The sequence below is a fragment of the Somniosus microcephalus genome, chromosome 9 (genome assembly GCF_052327205.1).
Source record: "Somniosus microcephalus isolate GS21.2 chromosome 9, FLI_Smic_1.0, whole genome shotgun sequence".
NCBI classification, from domain to species: Eukaryota; Metazoa; Chordata; class Chondrichthyes; order Squaliformes; family Somniosidae; genus Somniosus; species Somniosus microcephalus.
In genome coordinates, this window is record NC_140995.1 from 208584193 (window position 1) to 208601269 (window position 17077).

A 17077-nucleotide genomic window follows, 5' to 3' on the forward strand; every position below is an offset into this window, starting at 1 on the left:
CATTGTTGTCGTCAAGTCATCTCCTTAAAAAAAAAACAGCCTCTGTCTTCAACTACAATCCCATATCTAATCTCCCTTCACTGCAAGCATTCAAAAGGGAGCTGGAGAGTTCCTGTGTGTGGCCAACACAACTGCCTATAGAAGATAGATGGGTACTGGGGTCACTGTGGTCTCCTGAAACTTATTTGATCACCGTCAGGAATCATAAGAACACAAGAAGGCCCTTCAAGCCTGCTCGGTTATTCAATAAGATCATGGCTGATCTTCTACTTCAACTCCTATTTCCTACCCAATCACCATATCCCCCGATTCCCTTAATATCCAAAAATCTATCCATCTCTGTCTTGAATATACTCAACGACTGAGCAACCACAGCCCTCGGGTAGATAATTCCAAAGATTCACAACCTTGAGTGAAGAAATTCTTCCTCATCTCAGTCCTAAATGGCGAATTTCCCAGAGTCTTTCCCCTAAATTAGCCCACGGTTTTTCAGCCTCGCCTAGGAGAATGTAGCCATGGGAGGGGTAGGGCCAATGTTGTGCAGAAGTTACACTGTGACCATATAAAACTGGCTCAACAGACCAGCTGGTCTTTTCCTAGGTTAGTATCGCCTAAAGGGAGACAACAAACCAGAGATAAAACCTCCCAAGATGAATAATCAGCCATGATCGTATTGAATGGCGGAGCAGGTTCGAGGGGCCAAGTGACCTACTCCTGCTCCTACGTCTTATGTATAATCTCCAATACCGCACCCTGATACACAAATGGTGATGAAATGAAACGAAACTCTAGGATTAATTCAACCTTACAAACTGTCCTATTCAAATCTTCGTAGCTTACATTTCATAAGTTTCTCATCCATGGTCCCACCAGTACAGGAACCATTGCACGCCATGATTGTCTATGTCTATTAATATTTCTGTAATCTTCAATCCATTCATTGGACAGACACATATTCAGCACACATCCCCTTCTCTGCTGAAGAAACAAGTTCTTCTAATCTCTTAATGCTAGTTGATTATGAACTCATGTTGTCCATTGAAATAAATAATCAGATTATATTTGGATCCTGGATCATGTCCTTCTCAATTTTTTTTCTAATAAAGAAAAGTTTAGTCCCATTAATCTGTTTATCTTCACGCAAGGATTCTTCAAACCGTCTCAAATTCTTGAAGTGGTTATTTCGATAGGTGATTGCCAATAGTTAAGCTTAAAATCCTTTTTACAATTGAACTTTGTAATATTTGCAATTTTAGCAATGTCCAGGACACATTAAAAAAACACACACATGCAGTGGATGCCCCAATTCAGAGAATAAACTCACTAATCTGCCCTCTCACCTCCATGCAAATGGCAGAGAAAACAATACTGAACACCACTGTTGAATTTCCTGCCATACTTGCTTAAAGACACAATTCAGTTTGCAGCACATTGACACTCAATTTCCCCAAGTGTTTATTAATCTAGAAGCGGAACAAAAAAATGGGCTCATGGGCTGGCATTTAAAGTAGTCTCAATACAGGGGGTGAAATTTATCTTTTAGTGGAGGGGAAATTCAAATTGGGATTTTTCATTTTGTACTCACCAACTATTTGGTAAAATTATCAACATGACCAAATTCACTCCCTTAGTCAAACTCACTTGGCTTTTTTTTCCTCGAGAGCTGTCAATTTAAACTGCAACACGTACAAACCGGTCACACTAGCGTGCTAAGCAGGAAGCAATGGCTTCCCCTTCAGGATAACAAATGACAGCAATTCACATTTTATTAGAAGGAATTGGCCGTTACCAAAAAAAAATTGCACAATATGACATTTAACTGAGCGGATCTGACCACACCACAAACGAGTGAAGCGGTGCCAAGCGTTCTGTGCCAAGTCAAGTCAACCAGTTGCAAAAAAGAGAACCCCGTGATGCTCGAGCAATAGCCCGTATTTTCCGATCCCTACGGGTGTGTACGCACGGTGTACACACCCGTAGGGACCTCGCAAGTGCTGGTTTCAGGCATGCGAAGCGCAGGCGCTGAAAACTGGGATTTCCGATCTGTCAAGAACCCTCTTGACAGATCGGACGCCTGTCCTGGAGAAGGGCCTCTGAGGGTGGAGAGTTTCGCTTTCTGCAGAACCTCCGCCCGCTGAAATCACTTAAAAACCTTACGCCTGGTAAAAGCAGACGTAAGGCCTGCTTTTACCAGGCGTAAAAGTTTAAAAAGTAAAAAACTTTTTTCACTCATTTATAATTTTAAAATACTTTTTAAAAAAGTTTATTTTTAGTCCCGTTAAAAACTTAAATTTTTTAAAAATGTGTTTAAAATATTTATTTTAATGTAATTTAAAAAGTGTGATTTTTAAAACATTTATTTAATGTTTTGATGTCTTTTTGGCGTGATCTCCATTCGTACTTTTGGCATGTCTAAACTGTCAAAAGTATGAAGGGAGATTCCCTTCTCCCATTGGTTCCCAATGGCCCACCTGATCTCCGGGACACTTGCGAATCGCCTGCGCCTCTGGGGTACTTGGGCCCTGCGCATTTCGTCGTGGAGAGGCCCAGGAGCGGAACCGGCCGGACCTCTGGAGCCCTCGGGTAAGGGCGTAGATTTATTTCCAGATCGGAGGCCTCCGCATGCAGGAAGCCTCCATTGTGTCGGCTAACTGGGAGAGAAATTAGGGCTTCCCATCACCAGCAAAGTTGTCAGGGAATATGATAGTTTCGCTTAGTGATTTATGGTGACACATTCGGAGTTGGGCTTTCTTGGTGAGTGCGTGTGCTGGAGAAGCAGTGGATGAGCATGGAGTAGTTATGTTGCTGGCAATCAATTTAGTTTTATTTGAGGACTTTGCAGTATTTGTGGCTTCAGTCGCAGAATATGTGATGCCGGGAATTGAGAGCAGTGTGACACTGTGCCAGGTGAAGGTATTGATTATTTGTGACGTATATTTACCAATTATTTCTGCTTTACTCTGGGTTTTCCACGCCCCTGCACACGCCTCTTATTCTTAAACCAAAGTTTCACTCTCGGAGAAAGGCGTCATTAGTAGGAAAGCTGGTAATCTCAGTCAAAAGTAGTAGAGCACCAGAGTTATCACACTGCTCCAGAGACTACAGCTAATGACACAGGGCTGATATTCTGATACCCCACTGCCAGTGCAACCATGAGGCGAAGAACCAGGGCTACAATGCGCTCTGGCAGTGGAGCCTCAAAAATTCTACCCTACGATGCTAGAGAGACACGCAATACAACACTTGGGGAACTGCTTTTACATTCAGCACCTAAGTGTCTTAAATTACATCGATTATTCTGTTAGAACAATGTTTCAACACAAGACAAGAGTATAAAAGAAATAACTTGCATTTATATAGCGCCTTTCATAACCTCAGAACATCCCAAAGCGCTTTTAAACCAATGAAGTTCTTTTGAAGTGTGGTCACTTTTGTAATGTAGGAAATGCGGCAGTCAATTTGTGCACAGCAAGGTCAGTCGTGACAGGCACTATATAATTGCAAGTCTTTCTCCTTGAAAGGATTTCCCTTCGGTCACAGTTCCAGCAGTCTTCTAGGTTGCAGCTGGCAAGGAGAGACAAAGAGACAAGCAGAAGGGTTGGGCGTATTTGTGGTAAAACGCAGGGGGACTAAGGAGCATTATTCTACAGTAAGCGAGTCATCTCGTGTACAATTTGTTGAAACCATAGTGCACCTGCGGGTGTCTTACACGCACATCATTTGGCAATAGTCGGACAAAATATTATTTCATGGCTTTGTAAAGGGAACATTTAAAAACCACACACACCATCGGTACATTCAGATTACATTAGCCAAAGTAGAGGTCACTTTTACTAAACATTACGCCACTAGAGTAGGGTTTCCAATCCTCCCGCTTTGGGCAGGAGTCTACCGGAATGGGTGATTGCTCTCCTGAGCGCTGTTGCTGGCGACTCAGGAGAAACTGTTCGTGCATGTGCAGTACCCTGGGGATCGTGGCTGGCAACCAAACCGTGATGTCTGAGCCTCGCTGGTCCTCCCAGTTACATTGCTGGTTGTGAAAGAGCAAGAGAAATACAAAACTGGGGGAGGGAGAGAAACAGAATCATAGAAATTTACAGCACAGGAGGCCGCCATTCGGCCCATCTTGTCTGTGCCGGCCAACAAAGAGCGATCCAGCCTAATCCCACTTTCCAGCACTTGGTCTGTAGCCTTGTAGGTTACAGCACTTCAAGTGCATATCCAAGTACTTTTTAAATGCGATGAGGGTTTCTGCCTCTACCACCCTTTCAGGCAGTGAGTTCCAGACCCCCCCACCACCCTCTGGGTGAAAACATTTCTCCTCAAATCCCCTCTAACCCTCCTACCAATTACTTTAAATCTATGCCCCCTGGTTATCGACACTTTTGCTAAGAGAAATAGGTCCTTCCTCTGTCTAGGCCCCTCATCATTTTATACACCTCAGTTAGCTCTCCCCTCAGCCTCCTCTGTTCCAAAGAAAACAACCCCAGCCTATCCAATCTTTCCTCATAACTAAAATTCCCCAGCCCAGGTAAAATCTTCATAAATCTCCTCTGTACCTTCTCTAGTGCAATCACATCCTTCCTGTAATGTGGTGACCTGAACTGTATGCAATAATCTAGCTGTGGCCTAACTAATGTTTTATACAGTTTAAGCATAACCTCCCTGCTCTTATATTCTATGCCTCAGCTAATAAAGGCAAGTATCTCGTATGCCTTCTTAACCATCTTATCTACCTGTCCTGCTACCTTCAGGGATCTGTGAACATGCACTCCAAGGTCCCTCTGATCCTCTGCACTTCAGTGTCCTACCATTTACAGTGTATTCCCTTGCCTTGTTAGCCCTCCCCAAATGCATTACCCCTCACTTTTCCGGATTGAATTCCATTTGCCATTGTTCTGCCCACCTGACCAATCCATTGATATCTTCCTGCAGTCCACGGCTTTCTTCATTATCAACCACACGGCCAATTTTTGTATCATCTGCAAACTTCTTAATCATACTTCCTACATCCAAGTCCAAATCATTGATATATACCACAAAAAGCAAAGGACCCAGTACTGAGCCCTGCGGAACTCCACTGGAAACCACCTTCCAGTCACAAAAACACCCTTCGACCATTACCCTTTGTTTCCTGTCTTTGAGCCAATTTCAGATCCAACTTGCCACTTTGCCTTGGATCCCATGGGCTTTTACTTTCATGACCAGTCTGCCATGCGGGACCTTACCAAAAACTTTGCTAAAATCCATATAGACTACATCAAATGCACTACCCTCTTCGACCCTCCTTTTTACCTCCTCAAAAAATTCAATCAAGTTAGTCAGACATGACCTTCCCTTAACAAATCCATGCTGACTGTTCCCGATTAATCCGTGCCTTTCTAAATGAAAATTTATCCTGTCCCTCAAAATTTTTTCCAATAATTTTCCCACCAGAGGTTAGGCTGACTGACCTGTAATTACTCGGTCTATCCCTTTCTCGCTTTTTAAACAGCGGTACCGCATTAGCGGTCCTCCAGTCGTCCGGCACCACACCTAAAGCCAGAGAGGATTGGAAAATGATGGTCAGAGTCTCTGCTATTTCTTCCCTTACTTCTCAACAGTCTGGGATACATTTCATCCGGGCCTGGGGATTTATCCACTTTCAAAGTTGCTAAATCCCTTAATACTTCCTCTTTCACTATGTTTATTGCATCTAATATTTCACATTCCTCCTCCGATTGCAATTTCTACATTGCCCCTCTCCTTTGTGAAAACAGACACAAAGTATTCATTAAGACCCATACCCATGTCTTCCGCCTCCACACACAGGTTACCTTTATGGTCCCTAATAGGCCCTACTCTTAATTTAGTTATCCTCTTGCTCTTAAACTGGGAGAGGAAGAGCAACAAACTGTAGAGAGGGGGAGTTCATGTCAGCCTGTGATGTGTGTTGTTGTATAATGTGTTTTATTACGGGAGTCAGATAGCTTTGGTTCTTCTCCCTGAGGACTGAGCCTCATCGCCCTGAAGCTGGGTTTCAGCGGTGGTGGGCGAGAGTCAGTGAATTGAATTAGGTTTGGTTTTGGTTTTATTTATTATTTTTATAACTTGCTGTGTATTGTAAAAAGTCATAGTATTGTACAAAAACTTGAGTCAGAAGTTAGTTATATTGATGATGTTTTTGTTGGATCAGTGGCATTTACTTGGTGTTTCTCAGTGATACGGTAGAAACATCATGGAAGTAGTTTTTATTTAAACATTACTTATCCTTAAATCTTTCTATTCACAGAATCACAGAAACCTCACAGTACAGATAGAGGCCATTTCGGCCCATCGAGCCTGCACCGACACATATCCCACCCGATCCCCGTAACCCCTACACCAACACATATCCCACCCTATCCCCGTAACCCCACGTATTTAATCCCCCTAACACTAAGGGTCAATTTTTATCATAGCCAATCAACCTAACCCCGCACATCTTTGGACTGTGGGAGGAAACCGGAGCACCCGGAGAAAACCCACGCAAACACGGGGAGAATGTGCAAACTCCACACAGACAGTCACCCGAGGCCGGATTCGAACCCGGGTCCCTGGCGCTGTGAGGCAACAGTGCTAACCACTATGCCACCGTGCTGCGGTGTTCTTTGATTTATAAATGTGTTGTTCATCTCAATATAAAACAAAAAAAGTCAAAAATGTTATTCGGCGCTTGGTGATACTAAAACACGGAGGTAAATGCTCAGATAGTGGGCAAATGTCACATGATCAAGCATCACAAATGGTGTCACGTTAGCAAATGTCACGTGATCAAATCTCCAGGAATACGTCAAAACAGAGTCGTCAACCCTACACTGGAGGATTGCATTTCAAATAACAACTTGCATTTATATAGTGTCTTTAATGTAATAAAACACCCCAAATGACTGGTAAAGGACTGGGTGGTGCAATGCATTAATTAATTGTCCAATTACCTGGGCCCTAGATTTGAATCTTGTCCTGCAGGTTAGCCAAAAGTCTCTTCCGCAAGGATCCTATGCGACATGCACTTGGGCAATCTTCACTCAGTACTTTGTGCAGACAGACCACAGCACAAAGCTGCCCACAATTTTGCAAACCCACTCATGTAGATCACAAGGGACTTGGCTATATACTTGAAAAAGGAGAAATCTGCAGGGCTCTGGGGAAAGAACGGGGGAGTGGGATTAATTGGACAGCTCTTTCAAAGAGCCGGCACCAGCATGATGGGCTGAAAGATTCTGCGATGAGGAAGTCTGGTGGGAGAAATGGAAATTTCACGGAGGGCGGCTTGAACGTGCATCGCTGGGCAGAGTGGAAGCAGCTCGGCTCTGCAGCTGGCTGTGCTGAAGCTGACCTGGGAGTGCTTGATGCTGACCAGAGTGCTGGATCTTAATTTACCCAGCAGTGACGTACCTCACCTTAAAAATCGGTAAAAATGGGAAAGAATTCTACCTATTCTTCAGCTGTTGGTCCCCCACTGGATTCCCTCCCATTCATCTCATTCCTCCTTCAACCAGGTGGAATAGCCAGTCTATGCAAAGAGCGCACCTAGGACTGCAACCAATGCCACTACTGTTAATTCCTCCACTTCTCTTGGCCAGAGAGCATCAATAAATCCTCTTGTTGCCTTGTGCCAATGAACAGAACCCACTCACTCACAGTGCAGCTCAAAGGACAGTTAACAGCTGGATTTGAACCCTGGCCTACCGATGACAGCTGAATATTCCACTCCCATCAGTACTGCTGCACTGGATGATGGTTACGTGGTCGGAAATGCTTCTGTACCAAGGACACATACAATTATATTTGACACTGAACGACCACAGTTGTTTGTACAGCGTACACGGCACAGGTAACAAGGAATCACATTTCCACCGAGGTTTGAAACATAAATGATAATTGTAAATACGTACTTCTAAAAATCCCTGCAAAGAAAGCAAATTAAGTTTGGTGTCCCAGAACCTTGAGCAACATCAATAATTCTAAATAAAATGCTGGAAATACTCAGATCAGGCAGCATCTGTGGAGCGAGAAACAGAGTTAACGTTTCAGACCCTCCCTTTTGTTCTTTCCTCCCCTCCCCCCTTTCCCTGCCCCTGCTTAAAAACCTGTTCCATCTCCAGCTTTTTCCCATTCTGACGAAGGGTCATCGACCTGAAACGTTAACTCTGTTTCTCTCTCCACAGATGCTGCCTGACCTGCTGAGTATTTCCAGCATTTTCTGTTTTTATTTCAGATTTCCAGCATCCGCAGTATTTTGCTTTTGTATCAATAATTCTAAATAGGATCAAATAAGGAGGAGCGCATCTGTCTAACTGAACACCTCAGTCTGTGAACTAGCCGCCTTTCAACATAAACTCAACAAACCCAACTATTCCTGGGGCAATAGCAGGCTGCTTGGTTATTCAGCAAGGTGAATGTTGCATAAGCACGAGAGTTGGTCTGTACCGCTGCTCGCACGCTTAAAATGGAGAGCATTACTTACAGGATGATGCTGATACATGGAACAAAATGTGAGAAAATGTGTTCCATCGCAACCATAGACATCACTCAATGAGCACAAAATACACACACAATATCAGTACCAGCAATTATTAAACTTTTAACATCCTTTCTTCTGCCTTTTGGGTGTTTATGGGAAGTGCTGACCGCACTCGCAACTGGCCTGAGGAAGAACTTCATGTCCTCAGGACATCCCAAAACACTTCACAGCTAAAGAATTACTTTTGAAGTGCAACCATTGTTATGTAGGCAAATGTGGCTGCCAAGTTGCACACAAGGTTCCACAGATAGCAATGAGGTAAGTAACTAGTTAATCTGCTCGGTTGATGCTAGTTGAGGTAAGCATCAGCCAGGACATAGGAAGAACGCCCTAGTCTTCAAATAGTGCCACAAGATCGGTTACATCCAGGCAGAGGGAACCTTGGCTCAAAGACGACACCTCTGACAATGCAGCACTCCTTCGGTACGGCACTGAAGTGGGCCTTGATCTCTCAAACTCCTGACTCAGAGGCAAGAGTGCTACTAAGTGAAGAATCTACAAGAAGTCTTGAAGGTTCAAGAACATGATTATTGATTCTGACAGCAGAATTAAAATTTCCACTTAAACCAAAGCACCTTGGGTTCGTGACTGTTCCCACATGGCATCAAATTTCAGGAACATGGCTTACATTCCAATGGGATCACTAAGCCAACACAACTCAGAGTAACAAAAGGATGTTAAAAATCAATCATTCTTTTCAGCAGTTTGATTCTTGAAAGGTTATTGAAGGCTAGTCAACCAACCTTGTTAGAAGAAAAACAAAAAGTTCACAAGAGCTCCACTGCCCACTGAAAGCAGTTCTGCAAATTGAATTTGGTGCAATTCCAGACCAATCATAACCTTATTCACCCAGATTAAAAAACATTGGCACAAATACATCAGATCTACATTTTCAGATTAAGACCACACCGCAACAAAAAACCGAGCCGACCATTACAAACACTGGACTCCATTGTAAAATTAAACGGCCAATATAATCCACTTGCAGCCTCCTCAAAAGGTCATGGGTTCAAACCAATCTCCTTAAATCTGTCTCCTCTGGTTCTCGACCCTTCCGCCAATGGGAACAGTTTCTCTCTTATCTACTCTGTCTAAATCATGATGGGTCTAGACTGAGTTGAGAGAAAGAAACTGGTCCCATTGGCGGAAGGGCCGAGAACTGGAGGACACAGATTTAAGGTGATTGGCACAAGAACCAAAGGCGACATGAGGAAAGTTTTTTTACGCAGCGAGTGGTTATAATCTGGAATGCACTGCCTGAAAGGGTGGTGGAGGCAGACTCAATCACAGCTTTTAAAAGGGAATTGCAGGGCGACAGGGAAAGGGCGAGGGAGTGGGACTAGCTGAAGTGCTCTTGCAGAGAGCCGGCACGGGCTGGACGGGCCGAATGGCCTCCTTCTGTGCTGTAGCCATTCTATGATTCTAACCCCACATAATCTAGGCTGACACTAGGTGCAGCACTGAAGGAGTGTTGCATTGTCGGAAGTGCCTTCATTCGGATGTGATGTTAAATTGAGGCCTCCTCTGCCTATTTACTGTTCACGTGGGTGTAAACGATCCAGTGGCACGAGTGTGTGCACACGTGTCTGACATTTCAGATAGATCTGTAACTTGTAGAGGCGGCAGATATATTGTGCGACATCTCCACTTCCCACGCTGATGCAATGGGAGGTTCCCTTCTAAGACGGAGACTAAGGTACATTGTTGGGGTTGGGGCAGGGAAGAGTAACAGGAGATTTATCCTGCAGCTGCACCAGACCAGAGAGAGAGTGCTCTATCGGAATACACTGGGGTGCCTGAAATGACAAAGCGGTTAGATTCACCAGCATTAGCGTCCCTCACGCTGCATAAGCATGAACAAAAATCAAATCAAAAATGAAATGAATCACAACCCTGAGAACGCAGTCACATTACATACAGGGCAAAGAAAATAACTGCATAACCGTCTCATCAATATTCGCAGCCATACAGCAGTACAAGAACAGACTCACTTACCAAGCGCTCTCACCATTCAGGATTTTACATTGCTTCACATACAAGTATGATGGAAGGCCTGTGGGATAGGGAGAACACATTATATAGATCCCAATGAAAAACTAATATCATACATTACACAAGGATTAAAAAAAAGACCGATTATAACGATCGATTCAGGACATGTTTAGTACAACTGCAAGAAACCATTAACACAGCTGCTCACATCTCGCCTGTGCTCATCTGCATTTAACCATTGGGGGATACAGCATCCAGACTAGGATCGTTTACCAAATTTATCATAAGGCAAAGAGCAGGTGCTGCCAGAAGTGAGCATAGATTCTACGCAGCGTTCCCTTTGACACAGCAGAAAAGTAATGGATCCTTCGCACTGCTGGTCCTCGCTGGAGCTGAACAGTCAGCTCACCCTGGCCAACTGCCAGCCATTCAGAAAAAGTGTACGCTCACAAGCTTCTTCAACGGTCTCTGCAATAAATAAGTAAACAAATAGAAACGGCGGCCGTGATGTCCTTTTTCATCATCTTTTCCAGTCCCCAATGCTTCCTTTGCCTTATAAAAAGGTGTGTTTTTAATCTTGCCCTTCCCCAGTCACATCAGCATGGCTACTGGAATGAGACACGTGGTAGCAAACGCAAAAAAAGGTAAAGTTAGTGTTGGACAAGGGCAGACTGCGATGTGTGTGTGAAAGTGTGTGTGTGTGTGTGTGTGTGTGTGTGTGTGTGTGTGTGTGTGTGTGTGTGTGTGAGAGTGTGTGTGAAAGTGAGTTTTTTGTTATTATTCCAGTTCTTTCTCTTGCACTGAATGTACTTTGCATGACAGAGAACCAAGAGGTGAACTGCAATTCAGTAAGTTTTCTGCTGTTGAGACAAGTGATTTTTGCATCTTGCCTTTGCTGCTCATTAAGTCTGGAAAGCCACTAGTAAATTTGCAACAGCAAAGTCATAGTCATTTACAAGCAAAAAACTGGAGTATATGACAACTATTAACTTCTCCCCTTCTACATTAGGGAAGTACAGACTTCAGGTTCAGCAACACGTGAACACAATTATTGTCTAAATTAGGATTCTGTTGAACTTTACGTTTAGTTATTGTCCCTCTCTGTGCCACACACCATTTAGCAAACGAGTGTGATGGCAGGTGACCGCTTCTCCAGGGTCTTTGCTGTTCACAATCCAAGCAACGAGGGCAGACGTCGACGACGAAGTCCAACACCGCCTTCAGTGTGCCAGTGCAGCCTTCGGTCGCCTGAGGAAGAGTGTGTTTGAAGGCCAGGACCTCAAACCCAGCACTAAGCTCATGGTCTACAGAGCAGCAGTGATATCCGCCCTGCTGTATGCCTCAGAGACATGGACCATGTACAGCAGGCACCTCAAAGCACTGGAGAGGTACCACCAACGTTGCCTCCGCAAGATCCTGCAAACCCATTGGCAGGATAGGCGCACCAATGTCAGTGTTCTTGCTCAGGCCAACATCCCCTGCATCGAAGCTTTGACCGCGCTCGATCAGCTCCGATGGACGGGTCACACTGTCCGCATGCCCGGTACGAGACTCCCAAAACAAGCGCTGTACTCGGAGCTCCGGCACAGCAAGAGAGCCCCAGGTGGGCAGAGGAAACGCTTCAAGGACACCCTCAAAGCCTCCTTGAAAAAGTGTAACATCCCCACTGACACCTGGGAATCCCTGGCCCAAGACCGCACAAAGTGGAGGAGAAGCATCCGGGAAGGCGCCAAACACCGAGTCTCTTCGCCAGGAGCAAGTGGAAGCCAAGCGCAGGCAGCGCACGTCAACCCAAGCACCCCACCCACCCGACCACCGTCTGCCCCACCTGTGACAGAGACTGTAGGTCTCGCATTGGACTAATCAGTCACCTGCAAACTCATTTTTAATGTGGAAGCAAGTCATCCTCGGTTCCGAGGGGCTGCCTAAGAAGACGACGACTAGAGTCAGATTTAGCCTGTCCCTGTTCTCCAGCCCCCCGCCACGCCACTCTGGAACCGTTAACAGCTTACCCAGGGGGTCTGGCTGACATTAAGAAATGGGGAAATTAAGAGACACAAACCTGTATCATAGCCCACTGCCAAATCACCGTACCACAAGGACCCCAGATTCAAATCAAATTTTTAAAAACTGTTCCTTCAAAATTCAAGCATTGCAAAAACATTTTTTCTCATCGCATCTGCCCAATCAGCTATAAGGCTCCCCCTGCACGAAGCACAGCAAGTAGATTAATTCACCACAGGGTACCCTGCAGCACATTTAATTTTATGGCCAATTCACTGCCTGATTTAGCAGAATTCGGCATAGTACTGTGTTCCGGTTACAGGGGACACGGAATCCCAGTGAGCCGCTGTACAATAAGCCGCACATTATTAGCCCCTTTTTGTGATTCAGCCATTGCAGACACAACATACAGAAAATGGAAGAGCCTGGGACAGAATAAGTTCCGCCGAGGGACTGCCTAAGAAGATAGATAAGTTCCAATAAAATGAATATCCACCATAAAAAAAAGCAACACTATAGGACTGTAATCCAATAAAGAGGCCAGATTTTAGAAACTTTTTTTTGACAAAGACCAGTAACCACGATCTGAAACCAAAACTAACCGACAGCCTTTAGCTTACTCCCCATCAACCACTACTTTACACTAAAGAAAGACTTGCATTTATATAGCACCTTTCACAACCACCGGATGTCTCAAAGCGCTTTACAGCCAATGAAGTACTTTTTGGAGCGTAGTCACTGTTGTAATGTGGGAAATGTACTGTAATGTACTTTTGTTAATGGGATTTAAAAAAAAATTCTGTTCAACATTGAGAAAAAATACTTCTGTGCCTGCAGCAGTTCTCACTGGACTCCATCTCCTTGATGCATAATGATGATCACATAAAAAGGTACTTACGCTGCACAACATTAGAAAATTATAATGCTAAGATTTATTGCCTGGTAGCTTCGCCAGGATTTTGTGTCATCTGTAATGCATTAGAAGACTGCAGCCTAGCCTCAGGATTTAGGAAGTGGTTACAAGCCTCACTTTTTCTAACCTTCATTAGATTATAACCCTGTAATTCACTGTATGATGCAACAGCATTGTAGTTGGGAACTAGGAGAATAGGAGCAGAGGAAATGCTAGACAAAGGTCCATCTAGTTAGTCTTCTACCATCCTGGTCCTTGCATAATACGAGACTAGCATTGTTGACTAATCATAGCAATCATTCTCTATCAATTAGTCTACAACAGACCCAGACATGACACGAGAAAAAAATCCAGTGGAGGAGAGCTTTGGGAGCCACTGATGAGAAGAATGAAAGACTTGCATTTATATAGCACCTTTCACAACCAATGAAGTACTTTTGAAGTGGAGTCACTGTTGTAATGTGGGAAATGCGGCAACCAATTTGCGCACAGCAAGGTCCCACAAACAGCAATGTGATAATGACCAGATAATCAGTTTCTGTTAGGTTGATTGAGGGTTAAATATTGGCCTCAGGACACCAGGGATAACTCCCCTGCTCCTCTTCGAAATAGTGCCATGGCATCTTTTACGTCCACCTGAGAGAGAGCAGACGGGGCCTCGTTTCATCCGAAAGACGGCACCTCCGACAGTACAGCACTCCCTCAGCACTGCACTGGAGTGTCAAACCTAGCTTTATGTGCTCAAGTCCCTGGAGTGGGACTTGAACCCACAACCTTCTGACTCAGAGGCGAGTGTGCTACCAACTGAGCCACAGCTGAACACAAAGTCACCTGTTCCTTCTAAGCATCATACACTCACCAAATGCCATGTGTCAAATTACTCATTGTATCCCAAAAATATTATTTTCTGAAAGAAAGTAGATAAGTTAGTGCAGTTGTAGTGTCTCTATTTTGAAGCAAGTACAGGGCTTGGTTTTATTAAAGTTGTAGGATAGGATGTTATAACAGCGGAATTCCAGTATTGCTCGTGTTTCAATGGCCGTTTATGCCAGGTGACACACTGAATAAGTTACAGACTCAGTAGTATAAAATAACCTCGGTAAATTAAATAAAAGGGGAAAATAATAGTGGAAATACGCAGGCGGTCAGTCAGTGTGGTATCTTGAGCCATAGATGGAGACGGACACAGGTTAACTCCGTAACATGGTTTAATCAACACTTGCACATAAAAGCTTCTGCCATGAGGCAGCAAAAACAAAGAGTACAACCAGTACAGGCCAGACTTAACTCAGGAGACCAATTGCCACAGCACCACCTGGTGGATCAGGTTACTCATAACCTCCCAGGTTACTACACTCCTCCCCCCTTAAGATTGCCGTATGCAATTCTTAAACAATAACCCTTACTAGGTACTACGTTTTAATTAACCAGTATGCTCTAACCATGGTTAACCCCTGACTAATTTAACAGGTTTGTATAAGTCTTTCTGGTTGCTTGCGAATCCTTTGTGAACGTCTTAGTTCCACTTGCGGTGGATTCTCAGATTCACTCGCACTTGAGATTGGAGTAGTCTCTGATGTTGGTTTTACTCTGTCCTGCTGTGGCCTGGCAGTACCAGTGTCCACTGGCACCTTATAAGCTGTGCTGGGTCCTGGAACAGCCTCCTCTACTGCCCTTTGTTCCATCTGAGGCAGTTCCCCCTGCTGCCGGCTGAAAAGCTGATCCACATGCCGACAAACCCCTCGACCATCCCCTAGTAACACGGAGTACGACACAGGTCCTGTAATGTCCTGGATTAGTCCTGGTATCCATTTAGGTCCACAGCCGAAGTTCCGGGTGTACACAGAGTCCCCTATGGCGAAATGGCGAGCTTTAGTATGTTGGTCATGGTACGCTTTTTGTTTTGTTTGTTTTGTCTCAACCTTGCTTTTGAGATCTGGGTGTATCAGGTCTAACGTGCACCGCAACTTTCTCCCCATCATCAACTCAGCCAGAGAAAGCCCCGTGGTAGCTTGGGGTGTTATACGATAACTAAACAAGGCTCTATTGAGCTTGGTCTTCAGGGTGTCACCTGAGCTCTTCCTCATGAGCTCCTTAAAAGTCTGCACGGCTCGCTCGGCTAACCCATTTGAGGCTGGGTGATAATGGAGCCGAGGTGACATGTGTGATTCCATTCCTTACCATGAATTCTTTGCTCCCTTCACTAACAAAACACTGTGCATTGTCGGATACAATCATTTCTGGAATACCATGCTTGCTGAAGCTGTTCCTGAGACAATCCAGTGTGGCATCAGTCGTTGCAGAGCTCACTGGATAAACGTCGATCCACTTTGAGTGAGCGTCTACCAGCACCAAAAACATTTTGCCCATAAAAGGTCCCGCATAGTCTATGTGAATTCTCCTCCAGGGTTTGCTGGGCCACTCCCAGGGATGGAGTGGTGCCCCGGCAGGTGCTTTCCTCTGTTCCTGACATATAGTGCATGACTTTACCTTTGACTCAATTTCAGCATCCAAGTTAGGCCACCACAGGTAGCTCCTAGCCAGTCCTTTCATTCTAGTCATTCCTGGGTGCGATTGATGCAACTGTTCCATCAAAGTAGAGCGTCCCCACTCTGGGACTATGATGCGTGCTCCCCATAGCACACATCCATCTTGGACACTGAGCTCGTGCTGTATGTCTGTACGGCGCGAACTCTGGTCCCTCACGGTGATCTGGCCAGCCTTTCAACACATACTCACGGACCCTTGACAGAACGGGGTCCTTGGCTGTCCAGCCCTGGATTTGCGCTGAAGTCATCAGGGGACTGATCTCCTGATCCAGCATCAGGACGTGCTCCTCAGGGAAAGTACTGCGAGGAGATTTTGAGAGGGGCAGGCGGCTAAGAGCATCAGTGTTCCCGTTTTCCTTGCCGGCTCTGTACGTGATCACATATTCATAGGCTCTTAGTATTACTGCCCATCTCATTATTCTCTGTGATGCCATTTGAGGCACTGCTTTCATCTCATTCAGTAAGCTAATAAGAGGCTTGTGGTCAGTACTGATTACAAACTTCCTCGCATATGTGTACTTATGGAATTTCTTTACTCCAAATATAATGGCTAACCCCTCTTTATCAAGCTGTGAATAGTTCTTTTCCGCAGCTGTGAGCGTGCGTGAAACAAACCCGATGGGCCTTTCCGCTCCATCTGGCATGCGGTGGGCCAACACTGCCCCCACTCCATAGGGTGATGCGTCGCAGGACATTATCAGCTCCTTCTTCTCATCATAATGCACTAACACCCTGCTGGACTGAAGTAGCTCCTTTGACTGCTGAAACGCTTTCGCTTGCTCTGGCCCCCAACGCCATGGCTCCTCCTTTCTCAGCAGTTTGTGCAGGGGTGCCAGCAGCATCGATAAGTTTGGAAGAAACCGGTTATAATAATTCAGGAGCCCTAGATAGGCTTTCAGTTCAGTCACTGAGGTGGGTGCAGGTGCATCCTGCACTGCCCGCACTTTCCCTGGTAATGGATGGAGGCCTGTGGCATCCACCCGATGTCCCAGGAATGTAACTTCCTTCTCCATGAAACTACACTTACTCCGTTTCAGGCGTAGCCCCGCCTCTTCCAGCCGCTGTAGCACTTTG

General features: G+C 45.0%; 1 protein-coding gene across 16 annotated transcripts in view; it reads right to left on the reverse strand.

Annotated features, from left to right (window-relative positions):
• Window positions 1-17077, reverse strand: part of fynb (FYN proto-oncogene, Src family tyrosine kinase b) — a 278988-nt gene that overhangs the window by 160153 nt on the left and 101758 nt on the right. For 11 of the 16 annotated variants that reach the window (XM_085997844.1, XM_085997839.1, XM_085997837.1 and 8 more), the window contains one exon: window positions 10541-10598. The exons of 2 other annotated variants lie outside the window; for them this stretch is intronic. The gene's annotated coding sequence lies outside the window, so the exon portion shown is untranslated. Of the gene's footprint in view, window positions 1-10540; window positions 10599-10745; window positions 10898-17077 lie in introns of those variants that run through there. 3 more of the 16 variants (XM_085997841.1, XM_085997840.1, XM_085997836.1) reach the window with 2 other exon arrangements.